Here is a 17,936-nt window from a genome sequence, read left to right as displayed (position 1 = left end):
AGCTTCCAATTCAGAGAGAGAGACCTGATCTTAAGACAATAAAACAGAGCCAGGCGGTGGTGAAGCAGCAAGGACGCCTTTAATCCCAGCACTCGGGAGGCAGAAACAGGCAGATGTCTGTGAGTTCTAAGCCAGCCTGGTCTACAAAGGGAGATCCAGGACAACCAGGCTACAAAACACAGTGAAACCTTGTCACAAAAAAAAAAAGTGATAGTGATTGAGGAAAAAAGACACCCTACCTTGACTATGGTCTCCAAACTCACATTCACATGTATACATACATAATAAATACATCCATGTGAACACATACATATACACACACAAAACACTCAGCTGAAGCCCTTTCTATGACGAAAGAGTTGTAATTCTTGGATAAACAATTTTCTTTTCCTCAGCTTGATAAATAAGTATAGTAATTTTTAAGTCTGAAATCGGATAGTTTGATACAGTTCATTGTTTTCTATTCGCCATCACCAACATCTAGCTTGTCCCCCTCTCTACCGTTTTAAATAGCACCTTGGGGAATGTGGGTGGCTTGGGAAGAAAACAAATATGCTGGCTCCTCTTTCCTTTTTCTGGTAAATTAGTTTTAAGGCACATTTATTTTTATTTTATGTATGCGTTTTGCATGCCACGTGTGTTCATCCTGTGGATGACAGAAAAAGACATGGATCCCCTGGAACTAATAGATGGTTGTGAGCCCCTGTGTGAGCTCTGGGAACTAAATTCTGTTCCCCGCGAGAGCAGTCAGGGTTCTTGATATTGAGCATCTCTCTGGGCCCCTGCAAAGTTCTTCTTTATTAATTTATGCTATTTCTCCAGAATCATGGGTTTCAAGATGTTGTTTATGTACACATATGCAATTTATTTCAATCATATCCACTCTCCCTCCTCCTTGACCTGTCCCCTCCCCTCCAGTTGGCCACCTTCTCCTTCAGTGACTTGTTTCTTTAATCCTGATTCAGCGTCTGAGAGAAAGCATTCAGAGTTTTTTGTTTTGTTTTGTTTTTGGACTTTTGTTTTCAGGTTTTTTATTTTTTTTCCGAGTTTGACTTAGTTAATTTAATCTGATGATTTAGAAATCTATCAATTTTCTTGTGAATGACATGGAATTGGTCTGCAGCTTTCTTTTTTGCTGTGTCTTGTCTGGGTAAGGATGACAATGCAGGGGAAGTTGGCAGCATTTTTCTCCTTTCCACTTTACAGAGGAACTGGAGGAACGCTGGTGTTGGGTCTTTGTTAGCTTGGTTGTTCTTCCTTGAAGGTCTTAAGTCTGTCTGCTTTTGTCTAGTTCTGGTGTTTGGTCGCTAAGAAGACTCGACTAATTCATCTGAACCATCTCTTCTCCCTGGAACTAGCGCAGATCTGTTTAAGTTGTTTATATCTTCTTGATTTGATTTTGATTGTTCATGTGTGACATTCACAAATTTCTCCTAGATTTTCCAATTTATTGGAATATAAATTTTCAAAGCACTTCTAGTAATCCTCTATACTCCACTGGGAACTTTTATAATGGCCCTCTTCGGTGTTAGCTGTGTTAATTTGGGTCTTGTTTCCCCTCCTTTGGTTAGGGTCTGCCAATCTTGTTCATCGTTCCACAGAGCCAATTCTATCTTTGTTGTTCTGCTGGTCTTCGTTTCATCCACTCCACCTCAATCCTTTTGTGTTGTTGTTGCTGTTTTGTTTGTTTTGAGGCAGGGTCTCAGCTGTAGCCCTGGCTGATCTGAAGCTCTTATAGAGACCAGGCTGGCCTTGAACTCAGAGATTCACCTGCCTCTGTCGCCTTTACCCTCGGCTGAGGGTAAAGGTGAGCACCTGGATCCCTCCCCAGCCCATCATTTTTTCTTGTCTATTGGTTTGGGGTTTGAGTTTCTCCTGCTGCCTGAGATCTGGAGGTGCATCATTAAGTTCTTTCTTTTTTTCTCTCTGTTTTCTCAAGATTGGTGCCCATAGCTGCAAACTGTCTCTTTAGAACTAATTTTGCTGTATCCCAAATGTTCTGGTAAATTCTTGTTGCATTTTTATTTGAGTGTAGAATTTTTTTTAATTTTGTTACTGATTTCTTCAAAGAACCATTGGCTATCCAAGAGTGTATTATTTAATCTCCATGTTTTGTATAATATGTACTTCTTCTTGCTGTTGATTTCTAGTTTTAGTCTATTATGATCTGGTAAGATACAAAAAGAAATCCTGTATTTGTTAGGAGTTGCCTTTATGGCCTCAATTGTGATCTATTTTGGGGAAGTTCCATGGGCTACCGAGAAGCTTGGGCGGCACTCTCAGCGTTGGGTAGCATCTACTATAGATGTCTGTCTAGTCGGCTTCGCCTGTGGTGCCCTTTGGCTGTCAAGTTTCTTGGTTGGCTGTATTGCCTCATCTACCTGTGAGAGTAGACTGTTGCTGTTGATCTGAAACCATCTTTGACTCTTTGCCCAACAGTGTTTGTCTTGTGAAATATTGTGCACCGGGATGTATTTTACAATCTTTATATCTTCTTGATGGGTTTTTCCCTATATAAATAAGTAGGCAGTAACTAATTCTACCCTAGTGTATACTTTTCATGCAATGAGAATAACTATCCCTGCTCGTTTGCAGTTTCCGTTTCATTGGTCCGGCATTTTTCATCCTTTTACTTTCAGTCTGTGTGTGCCTTTGCCAATAAGGTGTAATTTTGACAAGAAATAGTTGTATTTTTAAAAATCTGTGGGGGGGGTGTATGTATGTATTTGGTGAGTGTATATCTGTTTGTGTGAGTATGTGCATGCCAGGTCATATATGTGAAGATCAGAACATAGTCCTAGCTGTTGGTCTTTGGCTTCTATCTTGTTTGAGACAAGCTCTCTCTCTCTCTCTCTCTCTCTCTCTCTCTCTCTCTCTCTGTGTGTGTGTGTGTGTGTGTGTCTGTCTGTCTGTCTGTCTGTCTGTCTGTGTTAGCTATAACATATGCCAGATGAACTGGCTCAAGATTTTTTCACCACTAGGATATAAAGGCATACTACCACAGGTGTAAGTGGGTTCTGGGGAATTGAACTCAGGTCCCTACTCTTGCACAACAAAGCCTTTCCTCGCTGCACCTTCTCATCCAGCTTTTTAATCCACTGAACTGGTCTGAATCTCCCACGTGAAGCTCTATTGATTCCCTGCTAAGTGCAGACTGAATATGATCCGAGTTCCTGGCCTTTCTTGACCTGTCACCAACACTGTCCCTGTGCAGCCCTATCGCAGATGTGCAATGGCCACGACGGCACAGCGAGATGGGAGTGGTCATTATTCAAGCTACTTCCTGATCAAAATAGAAAGCCGGCTAATAAACAGCATAAACATAGTGATCACTTTCAACTATGATATGAGTCAGCATCAGCGTGGTGCAAATGACTCGTTTAGAGCTATTTTTGCTTTCATTAGACCCTTGTCAGGAAGCCTGATTTTAATAAGTGCCAAATCCAAGCTTCTTTTCCCACTTATTTATGTCTCTAATATACCTGAAACATCCGTGTTCATTTGTACAGTCAGATCAAGATACAAAGTATGACTGGATGTCTTTTTTTTTTTCTTATTTGTTTTTCAAGACAGGTTTCTCTGCAGCTTTGGAGCCTGTCCTGGAACTTTCTCTGCAGACCAGGTTGGCCTCAAACTCACAGAGATCCTCCTGCCTCTGCCTCCCAAGTGCTGGGATTAAAGGTGTGTGCCACAGTGCCCAATGATTTAAGTTGACGAAAGCGTATGTCAAAAGATGATATTAACTGTATGTAAGTAGATGACTTCTAAGATCCTTTTTAGTTTTATAATGTTCTGACTACTGCTGAGTAATTAATAATAATAGATGTCATTTGTGGAAAGCTTGCATCTCACTAGGAACAGGGTACAATTACGCTGACCTTTGTCCATAGGAAGAAACTAAATCTAGTAAAGATGAAGTAGAGCCTGCTGTGTGAAGTCATTTCCCATACCAGTTCTAATTTGGCTGTACCCCACATATGTCCTTACCATCCCTTCCTATACAGAGCAATGAATTATCATTTGTTTATCTACCCAGCCGCTCTTTGGAAAACAAGCATCAGGAGTACAAGGGCTGTGAATTGCACAAGCGGTGGAAATGCCTCCACAATAAATGTTTTGTTTACTGCAAATTTATTTTCATCTTTTAAATTGTATTTATTTGTTGCTTATGGGGGTGCTCTGCTACGGTGTGCGTGTGGAGGTCAGAGCACAACTTGCAAAAGCCCGTTATTTCCTTGCATTACATGGGTTTCAGAGATCAAACTCAAGCCATTAGGCTTGGCAGCAGGCACCTTTGCCCCTGAGACATCTCACCGGCCCCTTCAGTGCAATATTGAAGGAGATATGACATAATATCCCCGACGGGCTGAAATTAACCAAGTGAACTCCCAAATCAGAGACGAAAAGAACCAGAGAGGAACACTGCACACGAAACTGGATCTTGTGAAGATCAAAAAGGACTCCAGCTCGCTTGTCTAGTAAATGTATTGCTCAAATATCACTTTTTTTCTCAAAAGGAATAAATCTCCCTGTTACTGTTTATACATGGAGCAATGTCTGGTACATGGAAATCACTAAAGATACTGACTGTTCTGTTGGTTATTCGGCTAAGTATGCAGAGTCCAGCATGCAGGGCGGCCAGATGTGGGTACTGAATTAAATGGGGTTTATGTGTGGAGATCTAGAGCTGAGGCCTCCCCACCAGATGACAGGAGAGAATATAACAGCCACCAGTACAAGGGTTGGGGCTTCACTGCCTCTGTGGCAGTCATGTATGTTGGTTATCCACTGTGGGATCCTGGGAATCCAATTCAGGTCATCCAAGTTGTTTTAGCCATTGAACTGTCTTGCTGGCCCAGGATACTTATATGTTCCTCTGGAAAAGAAGAAGAACAAGGAGGAGAAGGAGAAGGAGAAGGGGGAGAAGGAGGAGGAGGAAGGGGAGGAGAAGAAGAAAAAGAAGAAGAAGGAGGAGGGAGGAGGAGGAGGAAGAAGAAGAAGAAGAAGCAGCGAAGAAAGAAAGAAAGAAAGAAAGAAAGAAAGAAAGAAAGAAAGAAAGAAAGAAAGAAAGAGAAAGAAAGAAAGGAAGGGAGGAAGGAAGAAAGAAAGAAAAGAGGAGGAAGAGATGACGACAACTCTGGAAGATGCTTGTATGAGTACCCAAGTGCCATGACATAGAAGTCTAGTGGGTTAAATTTAGTTTATAAGCTATTCCAAAATCCCAAGCTTGTAAATCTCATAAAGACAGCAACTGTCTGCTTTGCTTCCCATCATAACTTGCATGTCTTGCCATACCTACCCAGCCATCAAAATGTCATGTCTGACCACCTGATGGTTTCTACCTTGCCAGCAGAATCATGCTAAGGCCGATTCAAAGCTTTGATAGCAGGAGAGCAGCAAAGGCCAAATAAAGATTTAGAGATACTTGAAGATAGGAACTGTGGCTCCGAAAAATAATTTGAAGATGGTTCGGCAAGAATAGGTTCTTGCTGCCAAGGCTGAGGACCTAGAATGTGACAAGAGAAATGACCCTACAGTTGCCCTCTGACCTTCACATGGGCACTACATTACAATGTGTACATGTACACATAAAATAAATAAGAATTCCAGTAAACCAACAAAACCCCATGTAGCTTTAAAGCCTCCAAACCCCACCTCATCCATTCATTTTAGTCATGTCTGGTTCCTTTTCCACCCAAACTGGGAGAAAAGAAATCACGGTTCTGCGTATCCCCATGCAATAAATGCAAAAAGGTCAGATTTGAATTCTCTGAGTTACAATGAGGAAACGTGAAAAGATTTTGACACATGTTCTCCTGCTTCTTGGGATCCTGAGTTCCTACTGTCCGCGGACTCTCCTCAGCAGGTCTCAGTTCAGTCTGGTGCCAGGAAGCATGTACAGAGTCGGAGTGGGTGTGTGAGTCGTGTCGTACCTACATGCAGAGATGAGTACCTCAATCAAAAATGGTTTTCTAGATACCGCAGTCAGAGGAGGCGCAGGCTCATGTGGGTGGGTCAGTCCAGAAAGCGTTCCAGTAAGATAAGGTACACTGGGGTCAGGGGGCAGATATGATGCTTCTCCTTTTATTGGGATCTGAATTAATGTTTTATTTCTCAGAAGATAGTACTCTGAGTTTGTTAAAAGTGATGTCCAGGGACATGTCTCCGTGGGTAAAGTGCCTGCCGCAGAAGCATGAAGACTGGAGTTCAGATCCAAAGTACCCACGTAAGGTGGAAAACCTGGCCCTGCACTGGCGCCCCAGCACTGGAACAGGGGTGGGTGAATGTCGGAGCCGAGCATATCCTAGGGGTGTGACGGCTGTTCTAGCCAAAATGTCAAGGTCTAGATTCAGAGAGAGAGCTTGTCCTGAAAGCAAGGGAGCCATAGTTCAGAAGTCAGAGCACTTTAGCTCTGATGCCGGATCCCATGATCCCACGGTGTGTGGAAGGAAAGAGCAGCTCCTGCAAGCTGTCCCCTAACCTCCCATATGCTCTGTGGCATGTATGCTCCCACACTCACACGTGTAGCATACAGAGACACACACTAGACAAAACAGAGTATTTTTTAAATCGTAATAATGAGGAGAATGATTTGAGGATAACATCCCAGCACTGACCTCTGCATCTACAAATGTCTACATGGGTGAGAACTCTGGCACACACGTGTGGAGGGGGTGGAGGGGGAGACAGAGAGAGAGCCAGTGTTCTGTATTTTTCCAAATTTTGGTTTTGTTTGCTTATGTTTCAAGGAGCCACGAGTAAAACAACTTTTGAGTGAGAGAAGGGCCTTTTAGACTTCATCCTCCACTCGCTCATTTGTCCCCATCGTATGGTGCAGCAGAGGAAGCAAGTGGGTATCTAAAACCTTAGCTAAGATATATGGAGAGTGGAGGCTGACGAGAAGGCCCAGCACCTGCATGGTGGCTCACAGCTGTCTGTACCTCTAGTTCCAGGGGATGCCCTCTTCTGTCTTCCATGTTCATCACACACATGTAGTGAATAGACATACATGCAGGCAAAACATTCATTCACATAAACTACTTTTTGAAAAGATACATGGAGCCAAGTGGTGGTGGCTCACGCCTTTAGTACCAGCTCTCAGGAGGCAGAGGCAAGCAAATCTCTGAGTTTGAGGCCAGCCTCGTCTACAGAGTGAGTTCCAGGACAACCAGGACTGTTTCACAGAGAAACCCTGTCCTGAAAAACAAAAACAAACAAATAAACAACAACAACAACAAAGACCAAGAAATATAACTGCACACAGAAGACCACAAGATCAAACCAACCCAAACCCCAGCTGGATGAGGGAGGGGCTCATGAAGCCCTTCCCCTAACTAAGAAGCAATGGCAATTGACGGGTGCTGGGGAAGTTCATTCTCTTTTGAGAGGCAGCCCCTGACAGTCTACACATACCCCAATAAATGCTTCTGCACCTACACATGCACAGGCATGTCTTAAGTGGACTCTGTGGGTTTAATATATATTATATACATATAAAAATATTATATATATATATATATATATATATATATATATATATATATATATATATATATCACATGAAGTTGGGAGGGAACAGAAGCAGGCAGATAGGAGACAAGTTGGAGGAGCAGGAATTTGATCCTAATGCATTATAAGTATGTATGAAATTCTACTTCTTTCAGTGGCTAAAAAGCCAAAGTTCAAGGCTCGGGCAGACTCAGTGTCCACTGATGCATGCCTCCTGGTTCTTTTGGACTTCTTTATAGCACCCATAGTCCCATTCCTGATACTCAGCTCTCCTAACCTAACTATTTCCCAAGACTCGGCCTCAGGCACCCCCACCCTGGGGATTGGGTTTTAACAGGAAGATTTAGGGAGAGAGCAGTTTTCCATCTCCCTCAGGATGTTTTAGGTTTGTAAAGGAGTCGGTTAGGACAAGCGTGTTCTGACTTTTCACCTGAAATCTGGCATAAGAAGAGCTAAGCCACTGAGCTGAATTCCCTGTTGGGATGCAAAGTCAAAGCCTGAACTCTTCCTTGGGAGTAAGGATAAGGACGCCACACACAGAGTTCTCTATGCTAATACCTAAAATGTACGTGACTGTCTTTCTACTCATGAGATCGCCTAGCTTTTTTCTCTGGCTTTTACCTGCTCACTGCAGAGCTGCGCCTTGTGTTTTAAACCTTATAGAGCAGCCATTTGAGAAATCTCTTTCCTTCTTTTTCCTTGAATGGAAGAATTCTGGCTTCCCAGTCTTGTTGGTAAATCTCACCTCTGCAGGGAAATTTGCAGAATGAAGACGAGCTGTTTGCCCTGGCAGAGAGCAGCTTCAGCACTGACATGTCTCCAATGTGTTGTTTGCCTTTCTCTCCTTACAGCTTCCGTACCCATACGGAGAGAACAGATTTCCACTCAGACAGAAATATGGTCATATCAATATTTGTCTGAGACGTTGTCACATCTTGGCATCCAAAACAGACTTCCACATCCACGGAGTCAGCGCTCAGGGATTTTTGTTTATTATTTAGCAAACTGGTTTTGCTGAACTGTCAATAGTTGAGACTGTGGAGGGCTTTCCCCCATTTTCTTTCTTTCCCTCCTCTCTCCTCCTCAACAAGCATGTGCGCGCACACGCACAAGCATTTAATAAAAAACATGCTATCAGGCCATCTGAATCCTATTCAAGGCCAGTTTAGAACCTCTCTCCCGTGTTATCAAACGCTGTCTGTGACTGGTAAGGAGCCTCTGCAGAAGGAGTCTTAATGCCCTGTCCGCCTATTGACAAGGCTGGTTCCAGTGGGGAAACTAACCTCTTCAGTTTCTTTGGGCATCTTGAAATTTTGAGAACTGCTTCTGCGCAGAGTTTAAGGAAACAGGAAGTAACAGTGGGGCTGCAGGTCTACTCAGCTGAAGGAGGGATTGCTTGCGGGCCAGACACAGACCTGCCGTGTGGAGGGGGATGCTGGATCTGTCCCCCACTGTGCAGAGAAGATAAACTGCCAGACAACCTTCAGGGGGGAGGGGGGTGACTGCCTCCAAGAGGAGGATGGAGTTGGGGGGGGCGGGAGAAGGGGGAGGCTAATCTCCATAGTCCTGTGTTCCTTGGTTCCCAGAGGCAGCAATCCAGGTCAGACTCCAGGTTTACCCAGTTGTCGCCTAGAGATAACTGCTGCCTCCTCAGTACTGAAGCTGAAGTCCCGCGTGGACGCTAGACCACGGACAGTTGTTATTTACTGAGCTGCGGAGGAGAGACAAGCACTCATTTCCCCCACCGTGTTTGCTTTACTTTTGCTGGGGCTGGGCTGAGAGCTGTATCTTTCGGTTCTCAGCAAGGCAAGAGGTCTGCTCGGAAGCTGGGAACTGGAGCTGGTGGAGAAATGCCTCAAGAGATCACAAGAGACAAGGAATAGGAGTGTTCCAAGCAGCTTTAATAAAAACGGCAATTAACTGAAATCCCGTGAGCCAGTTTAGAGTGGGAAGAACGTAGAATCGGTGAAAGGAAAGACGGGAAGCAGAGGCTCTTGGCTTTTGCAAGGAAGTTAAAGGCTCCGAATTGCAGAGCGAGCTTTGCTCGCTGTGGAGGGGTGTGCACTGTGGTACAAGGGAAGAGGAAAAGAGAATGGGAAAAGAGAAAACTCAGTTTCTCAGCCTGGGAACTATGGAGAAAATACGCCCAGAAGGCATAGTCACTATGAGACAGCCGACATTCAGATCCACTGTGACTGACTCCCCGGTGAAGGGGTGGGGGTGAGGGGGTACGGTAGTGGTGTGTCCTTCATTCCTCGGAGCTCTCTCTTTGAAAGCTCTCTGTCCTCCTCAGTTCCCACTCACCCCACCCACAGCCTCAACACCGGTTTGCTCAAGGAAGAGACTTGAAGTGGGCCTGGCTCTTTGATCTTTCCAGGTAGGGTACTGAGTTCCACCCCCCCTCTGGGTGCCCAGCACCTCTTCCTGCCTGGAGAGGAAATCCCACTGATCTTTATTTGTGAATCTCCTCCTAGAAAAAGAGGACAAATGTTTTTGTCATCACTCCCTGAATCTCCAAACTAAGACCCTGACTGCTTCAATGCTCTGCGGCAAGAACAAGCAACAGATGAATTAACTTCCCGAGGAGCCGGGGCAGCCAGCATTGGGGATGAGCCCCAGCCCAGTCAGGCTGTGAGAGGACCTACCACAATGATGGGACACAGAGAATGAGGGAAGATGTTTATCTAAGTCTATGAGCACAAACTGAATAAGTATCTAAAAATCTCTACATCGATTTACTTAGATTTTATTGTTTCCAAATATTTAAAAACAACTTACAAAAATTAAATATAAAATAATTACATAAACTAAATATAAAGTGAATAGGAGAAATTAGACATATCCTAGCTATTTTGTCTGTTGTCTTATTTATTGTTTTATCCAAACTATAATGTAAAATATTCTAAATTTTTTTATTACATGTTATTTAGAGAGAGAATGAGTGAGTGTGTGTGTGTGTGTGCGTGTGTGTATGCTTGTCTGTGAACATGCTACTACATCACATCCTAGGAGGTCAGAGGACTATGTTCTTTCTCTTCTTCCACTGTATGAGTCCTGGCATCAAATTCAGATTGTCAGCGTGGTGGAAAGAGCCTTTTCACACTCAGCCATCTCCCCAGTCCTACAATGTAAATTCTATTCAGGGCAGACAATTCCCTATCAGAACATTGTTTATCATAGTTAAATAATAATAATGATGATCAATAAAGATAAAATTGCTGTAGTGGAAACAGCGTAGGTTTCTATCAGGAGGAAAATGATGGCAAAGGCATTTTTGGAAAATGTTTTTACGGTTTTAAAGATTAAAATGTATCTGCATCACTAATGTGAAATATTTCCTGAGAATTCTTGTAAAAACAGGCAGGCAATATGTTGGAGAATACAGAGAGCATGGTACAACTTAAACCTTGGAAACAAGGCTCTGGCCCTGGTGTGGTGACACACCCTTCTAGTCCCATCATTTGAGAGGCAAGAAGCAGGTAGAGTCTGTGCATTTGAGACAGCCTTGTGTACATAGTGAATTCCAGGATAGCCAGGGCCATGTAGAGAGATGCTGTCTCAAAAAACAAACTAACAAACAAAGGGCTGAAGAGAGGGCTCAGGAGTGAAGAGAGCTTGTTGCTCTTGCAGAAGACGCGGTTTGGTTTCCAGCACCCTCATCAGGCAGTTCACAGCTGCCTTTAAACCCAGCTCCAGGAAACCGAAACCTCCGCGGGCACTGCATTCACATGCACACACACACACACACACACACACACACACACACATATCTGCATTTATCCTTTTCCAGATTCCCATGTGATTTCCTCTTATCCTGTTTTATTCAGTGTTTCCTATCTTGAAATATTTGTATATATTCACATTTGAGCTGTCTGAGACACTGAGGATTTTAGCTTCTCAGTGAAGTTGATTCTTCCCTAATGACACAGGCATTGCTGAAATTGCTGAAAGCAGATGATGGTGACCTCCTTCCTTCCATCCATCTCATCAGCCTAACATCCTTCCAATGTGCGGAGCAAGAAAACTCCAGGTGGCTTTGGTTTCTGCTGTAGTGGGACCACTTAGTTAACGCCTGCTGCTTCTACCTGCTCCGTGCTCTTCCAGCACCCACACAGGTCAGCTACGAGTACTTCTGTGGACTCCGAGGGCACCTTGCCACGGTTATGGAAAAGGAGGCATTATATAACCACCAGACCTGCCTCTTTGATCTTGTAAAAGACGATCACAACACACTTAACACTGTCTTGGTCAGATTACATATAATTACCTAAAACATTAAAATATAGCCAGATCATAGACAGGAAACATTCCCCAAGAGACAAAGTGAAAAGGAAACTGAAAGTCAGGGAGGAGAGCGTTAAAAGTGTGATCCTTCTTCTAGACGCTGAAGGAGAAGTTCAGTGATGTGGAGAATTGTGGGCAAGTTTGTTTCCTGCGCTTGCGAGGTTGACAGAGAAGAATATTGGTTTAGTTGTTCATTTTTTAAATTTTGTTTATTTTTATCTTATGTGTATTGGAGATTTGCCTGCATGCATGTCTGTGTCATGGTGTCAGATCTTGGAGTTACAGACAGTTGTAAGCTGCCATGTAGGTGCTGGGAATTGAACCTGGGTCCTCTAGAAAAGCAGTCAGGGCTCTTAACAGCTGAGTCATTTCTCAAGACCCCTCATTGTTTATTCTTTTCTCTACATTTCCTGCTCCCAAACTACTTTCATCTCATACTCAAAACACATTTCAATTCATATTAGTTTGTGTATGTACATATGCCTGGGTGTATATATGTGTACCACATGCATACAGGTACCCACAGAGGCCAGAAAATCCCCTGGAACTAGAGTTACAGATGCTTGTGAGCCACCCCACCTGCATGCTGGGAAATGAACCTGGGTCCTCTGCAACAGCAGCAAGTGCTCTTAACCACTGAGCTGTCTCTTCAGCCCCTGCACTTACATTCCCAAGAATGTGCTGTTAGATTTTATTTAAAGCATGTTTGAAAGTCAGAAAGAAAGGAAACAAGCCTGTGTAGTTGAGAACCGAAGGCTTTTACTATGAAAAAAGGAATATAAATGTTTACATTTCAAAATCTTGGCTTATCAATTACTTTTCATTTAGTTGCAGTATGTATTTTAATTACCATTGCAGATTTTTAAAAAATTGTCTTTAAATGTAAAGGGAAGAATTTATGTGACTGCCTGAATCTGTCTTTTTAATTTAACAGGTCAATTATGCAAACATTTTTGTTGAAATCATCAGCTCAACATTTCCGGCTCCTCTCTCCAGTGGTAGGACTGCAGTTCCTCCATTCAGTCTTGTGTCCACATAACCTGTGTCATTTCCGTGAAGAATCTCTAACGCCAGAGGGACATTTCCAGTTTCCCTCTCTTCCCCTCTGTATTGTCACAGACTTGCTTCAGACGCAGGGGACAGCCTTAGTCTGCAGCCAGTGATTACATTCACGGAACTGAGCCCACCCACCCACATCATCAGACTTGCAATAATGCTGAAAGGTAGACTGTATTACTTCAGGCTATCAAGATCCAGGAGTCACGTATTGCAATGTCGCTGGTCTATTCTGAGGGGTTAGGGGCTATCAATTGAGGGGGCCATTTATAAGCAATTGCAAACCCACCCTCTCTTTCATTACGCTTGCTTATGCTGAGATCTGGAGAGTCTGGAATTTTCATGTCCCCACGTCCAATGGGTGGGTCCCTTTTACGGGCTGCTGGCAGACTAGAATGTTGGAAGGCTAAAGATGGAAATCTACTCTTCTGTTAACAGAGCCTGGCGGTTGCCCTTCTTGTGGCTATGGGCGTCGAGGCACCAACCCATCCACTTGTCTACAGCATTCCCAAGGTCAGTCTCATGTTGTCCCCCTGAGACACACGGGCTGAGCAGTGATGGGTTCAGAGGGACCAACTCCAGGAAGCCATTCTTAAACTGTCGTCCCCACATTCCCATAGTGCCCTGGCCCACCCATACACCCCAGGAAGGGCTCCTCTCAAGAGCACAACCCCCACCCCCAAGCCTCTGTGTCTAATCACCCCAGATGCAATCTAGGTCCCTCTGTTCCCCCAAGTCATGGCAGATCCCAAGGAGCTGCTGTCACTGGGCTACCTCAGGCGTCACTTTCAGATTTTTTGGACCTAGAAACCTATGAAACTAGTTCTAGTACCCAGTGCTGCAGTTTCTATCTGAAGCCTGATGACTAGAACCATTGTAATATGTGAGTGCTGTTAGTTTCCTGTCTACTCTAACCATTCTCCAACATGTTTCTTCCAATCAACAGGGAGAGACGGAATTTGGGCGCAGGAAGGTGGTTGACTTGGTCAGTGCTTACCATGCAGGCATGGGACCTGAGCTCCATCCTCAGAATGCATATTAAAACAGCTAGGTGTGGTAGCATATACTTGCAATCCCAGTGTTGAGAGGCAAAGACAGGAGGATTGCTGTAGTTTACTAGTCAACCAGCTTGACCGAAGTTGAAAGCTCTAGGCCTCTGAGAGGCCATGTCTCAAAAAAAAAATGTAGGCCAAGTCTGAAGACTATTATCCAAGGTTGAATTCTGATCTCACGTGCATATGTCCACAGGACCACTCATGCACATATCAACGCACCTGGCCAGGCAATGAGTAAAGAATGAAGTTGAGGCCGGGTGGTGGTGGCGCATGCCTCTAATCCCAGCACTCGGAAGTGAGTTCAATGCCAGCCTACAGAATGAGTTCCAAGACCATCTTGTAAGCAAGCTACAAGAGAAACCCTAGCTAGAAAAAAAAAATGAAGTTGAAAGAATTGAAAGATGCTTCACTATGAACAAGACCTAAAAGCTGCAGACATCATCTGACACGATCTTGTTTTGAAAAGGACAATAACATCACCCCATTGGGGTCAAAACCTCTATAGACTACTAAAGAAAACCCTTCACTCCTTCACACGCCTCCAGCTTACCTTTCACACCTATTGAAGGTGCCGAGAGAGTCACAGAAGCATCTTCTTTCCCCTTCCCAATGTACAAGGGGCACAAGATAGTTTGATTCAATAACAGGGAATTCTAACTCCTCTCTGAAAAGCTCTTCTGAGCGTCAATGGGTGGCAATTTTCCTCCCTCTGTTGCCAAGTGTGTCTGGGAAGAGGACCCACCTCTTTGCTCCATCCAGTTAGCCACCAACTGCACGTGCAAAAATCCAAAGTCCCACCTGTAGCATGTGGAGGGGAGGGGAGATTCTTTTGACCAGCATCAGTTAACAGAACAATTAAAAAGTTACTCGCCAGGAAACTGAAACTGAGAATTCTAACAAGTGGCATGTTGGTAGAGACTGTCCTGGCTGAAGTACGGAACACGCTCGCCACCACCGCCCCCCATCCTCTGAGGAGTGCCACTCAGAAGGACAAAATGAGTGCAGCCCTCCTGGGTCTCCCTTTAAGAGTTTAAAAGCACAATATTGATTTTTGAGCTACCCTGCTTCAACTCAGCTTGGCTCTCATGATATTTTTATTCCCTTGTAGATTCCTGGGTCCATTTGTTGCCAGTTTTTAAGAAGTGAATCACTGGTGAATCTGTGGTGTGCCCATGTAACATTTCTACACCTAAAAATGTGCTCACTTGACACCTTGAAGGTTTCCATGCAGCTCTAACTCTTAGTGACATCTCTTGCGGCAGCCTTGGTGTGCTCGGAGCAGATGAAGTGGATGGATTGATTTTAGTTGTATTAAAAACCCTCGATGAAGTCTCTCTGTGGCCCGTTCTGCGGTCTCTTGGTGATTTAGAAAGGATTTGCTTCTGCTTCTGACGCAAATGCAGGCCTTGCACTCTTGCCCATTTTCCCCTTCTGCTGGGTCCATGGTGAATTTCCAGAGACCAACGGATGAACATGGGAACACTCTAAGGGACGTGGGGCTGGCCACCAGATCCTCACTAATATGTGTTGTGAAGCATGAGGGCTGGGCTTGTGTCGTTATGGGTGATAGTGTCAGTAGAGTCTTGCACTGGTCCAATTATGGCGTCTAATTACAGATGCTTCTGCGAAGGAAAGGAGCATGGAGAATTTTGAGTCGGGTTTGCAGTTTAAAAAGAGGGCTCAGGCAGCACTGTGGAGGACTGAGACAGTTCTGTGGTAGGGCACTTGCCTAGCACTCAGGAAGCCCTAGGTTCAATGTTTAGCATTGTCTGGGAGAGGGGGAAGAAGGAGGAAGAATGAGGAAGAGGAGAAGGAGGAAAAGGAGGAGGAGGAGGGAGGAGGAGGAGGAGGAGAAGAAGGAAATGGGACATGACTGAGACATGGGGATACATTAGGAACAATTGCCAGTATTGGGGGGGGCGGGGAAGTAGCTCATGGCTGTCTTATTATCCTAAGTATTTCATTTTCCTAAGTATTTAATTAACAACCTATTTTCTTATTAGTACTAATTTCTAGAAATGTGTGTCTTTCGTGATTAGCGTCCATGGAAGTCTACCTGTGAGCTGATGTGGAATGGGTCCAGGCTCCAGGTTTGTGCTCCCTGGTGATTTTATCAACTTGACCCAATCTGGAGTCTTCTGGAAGAGCCTCAATTGCGCAGATGCCTCCATCGGATTGGCCTGTGGGCAAGTCCATGGGGAATTTTCTTAACACGTGATTGATGTTGGAGGATCCAGGCCACTATGGGTGGTGACCCATGGGCAGGTGACCTTGGGTTATGTAAGAAATCACACTGAGCTCGCCAAGAGGCACAAGCCAGTAAGCAGTGTTCTTCCTTAATCTTGGTTTCTGCCTACCGGTTCCTGCCTCGAGTCCCTGTCCTGCCTTCCCTTGATGAGGGACTGGAAGCTGTAGAGTGAAATAAACCTATTCTCCCCAACTTGCTTTTGGTCCTGGTGTTTATCGCAGCAATAGAAAACAAATTAGAACAGGGATGTAGATTATAATTTAGTTACAAATGCCTGTATCATATCATATAGGTATCAAATCATTTATGTATCATATATGTATTATAAACATCTATCTGAATCAAGATTCACATTAGCTTATGGAGAAGGCAACACTACATCAATTATTTAAAAAAATTAAGCTATGGTTGTACACATAGTAATCCTAACACTTGGGAGGTAGAGGCAGGAGGATCAGGAATTCAAAGTCATCCTTGGCTATACAGTTCAAAGCCAGCCTGGGATACTTGAAACCTTGCCTCAAAAAAAGAAATAGAGAATGAAAGTAAAAAAGTCTATCCAGGCATGATGGCACATGCCTTTAATCCCACCACTCAGGAGGCAGGTGGCTCTCTGTGAGTTAGAAGACAGTCTGGTCTATGTAGCAAGTTCCAAGCCAGCCAATGCTACACAGTAAGACCCTATCTCAAAATACAATAATATTCTCCATAGTGAGAATACCAAAAAGAAATCTATCACTGTAAGAAAAATAAATTCTGGAGGGGGTACTTTCTTTTCTTAAAAGAAAACCAAGCTTTAGATACTAATAAACTTAAACAGGGGAAACATTTTAGGGAGAGGCTGTTAGAGATGGGAGGGACATAGAAGAGAGAAGGGGGAGAGGAACCAAAATAAATTGTGTGTATATATCAAATTGTGAAATAACAAAATTTACTAATAAAAAATTAAGCCAGGCTGTGGTGGCGCACGCCTTTAATCCCAGCACTCGGGAGGCAGAGGCAGGCGGATCTTTGTGAGTTCGAGACCAGCCTGGTCTACAGAGCGAGTTCCAGGACAGGCTCCAAAGCCACAGAGAAACCCTGTCTCGAAAAACCAAATAAAAAAAAATTAAGTCAGCTTCTTTCACTGAAAACTGAGTGGTCACTTCTCCAACTAAGATCAGTAATAAGGCCACATTGTAAAACTTCCTCTGGAGTCTTCCTAAGCCTACCAGTGGTGACCATGCCTTTAATCCCAGCACTTGGGAGGCAGAGGCAGGCGACAGATCTCCAAGTTTGAGGCCTGCCTGGTCTATCTACTGAGTTAGTTCTGGGACAGCTAAGGCTGCACAGAGAAACCCTGTTTTGAAAAACAGAAAAACAACAACAACAAAAAAAAGGATTTCCACTTCTTCAACCCTGGGCGTGAAGCCCGAAGGAGACTAGTCTCCTGTTTTAACACACAAGGAGCTTCCGTTTTACAGTGTCAAACAAAGCTGATTCTCTCTCTCTCTCTCTCTCTCTCTCTCTCTCTCTCTCTCTCTCTCTATCTATCTATCTATCTATCTATCTTTTTCTCCACCCCCACCCCCACATATATGTCTTTGAATGCCAGGACCTTGGCATGTAGGCCATGTTGTTGGTATTTCTGGGCCATCCTCAGCTTGTTCCAAAAAGAAAGTGATTCATTTCTGCCCTTTAGGAACCAGCAATGGTTTTCATATTGTAAAGTCTTGGCAAAGGTTTCCTCTTCACAATAGGCAGGGGGAAAGGCTGCTTTAGATACCATCTGTCAATTATAAACC

The sequence above is a fragment of the Microtus pennsylvanicus genome, chromosome 3, assembly GCF_037038515.1.
Source record: "Microtus pennsylvanicus isolate mMicPen1 chromosome 3, mMicPen1.hap1, whole genome shotgun sequence".
Classification (NCBI taxonomy): Eukaryota; Metazoa; Chordata; class Mammalia; order Rodentia; family Cricetidae; genus Microtus; species Microtus pennsylvanicus.
The sequence above is the reverse complement of the archived record's forward strand: the minus strand, read 5'-3'. Positions refer to the sequence as shown.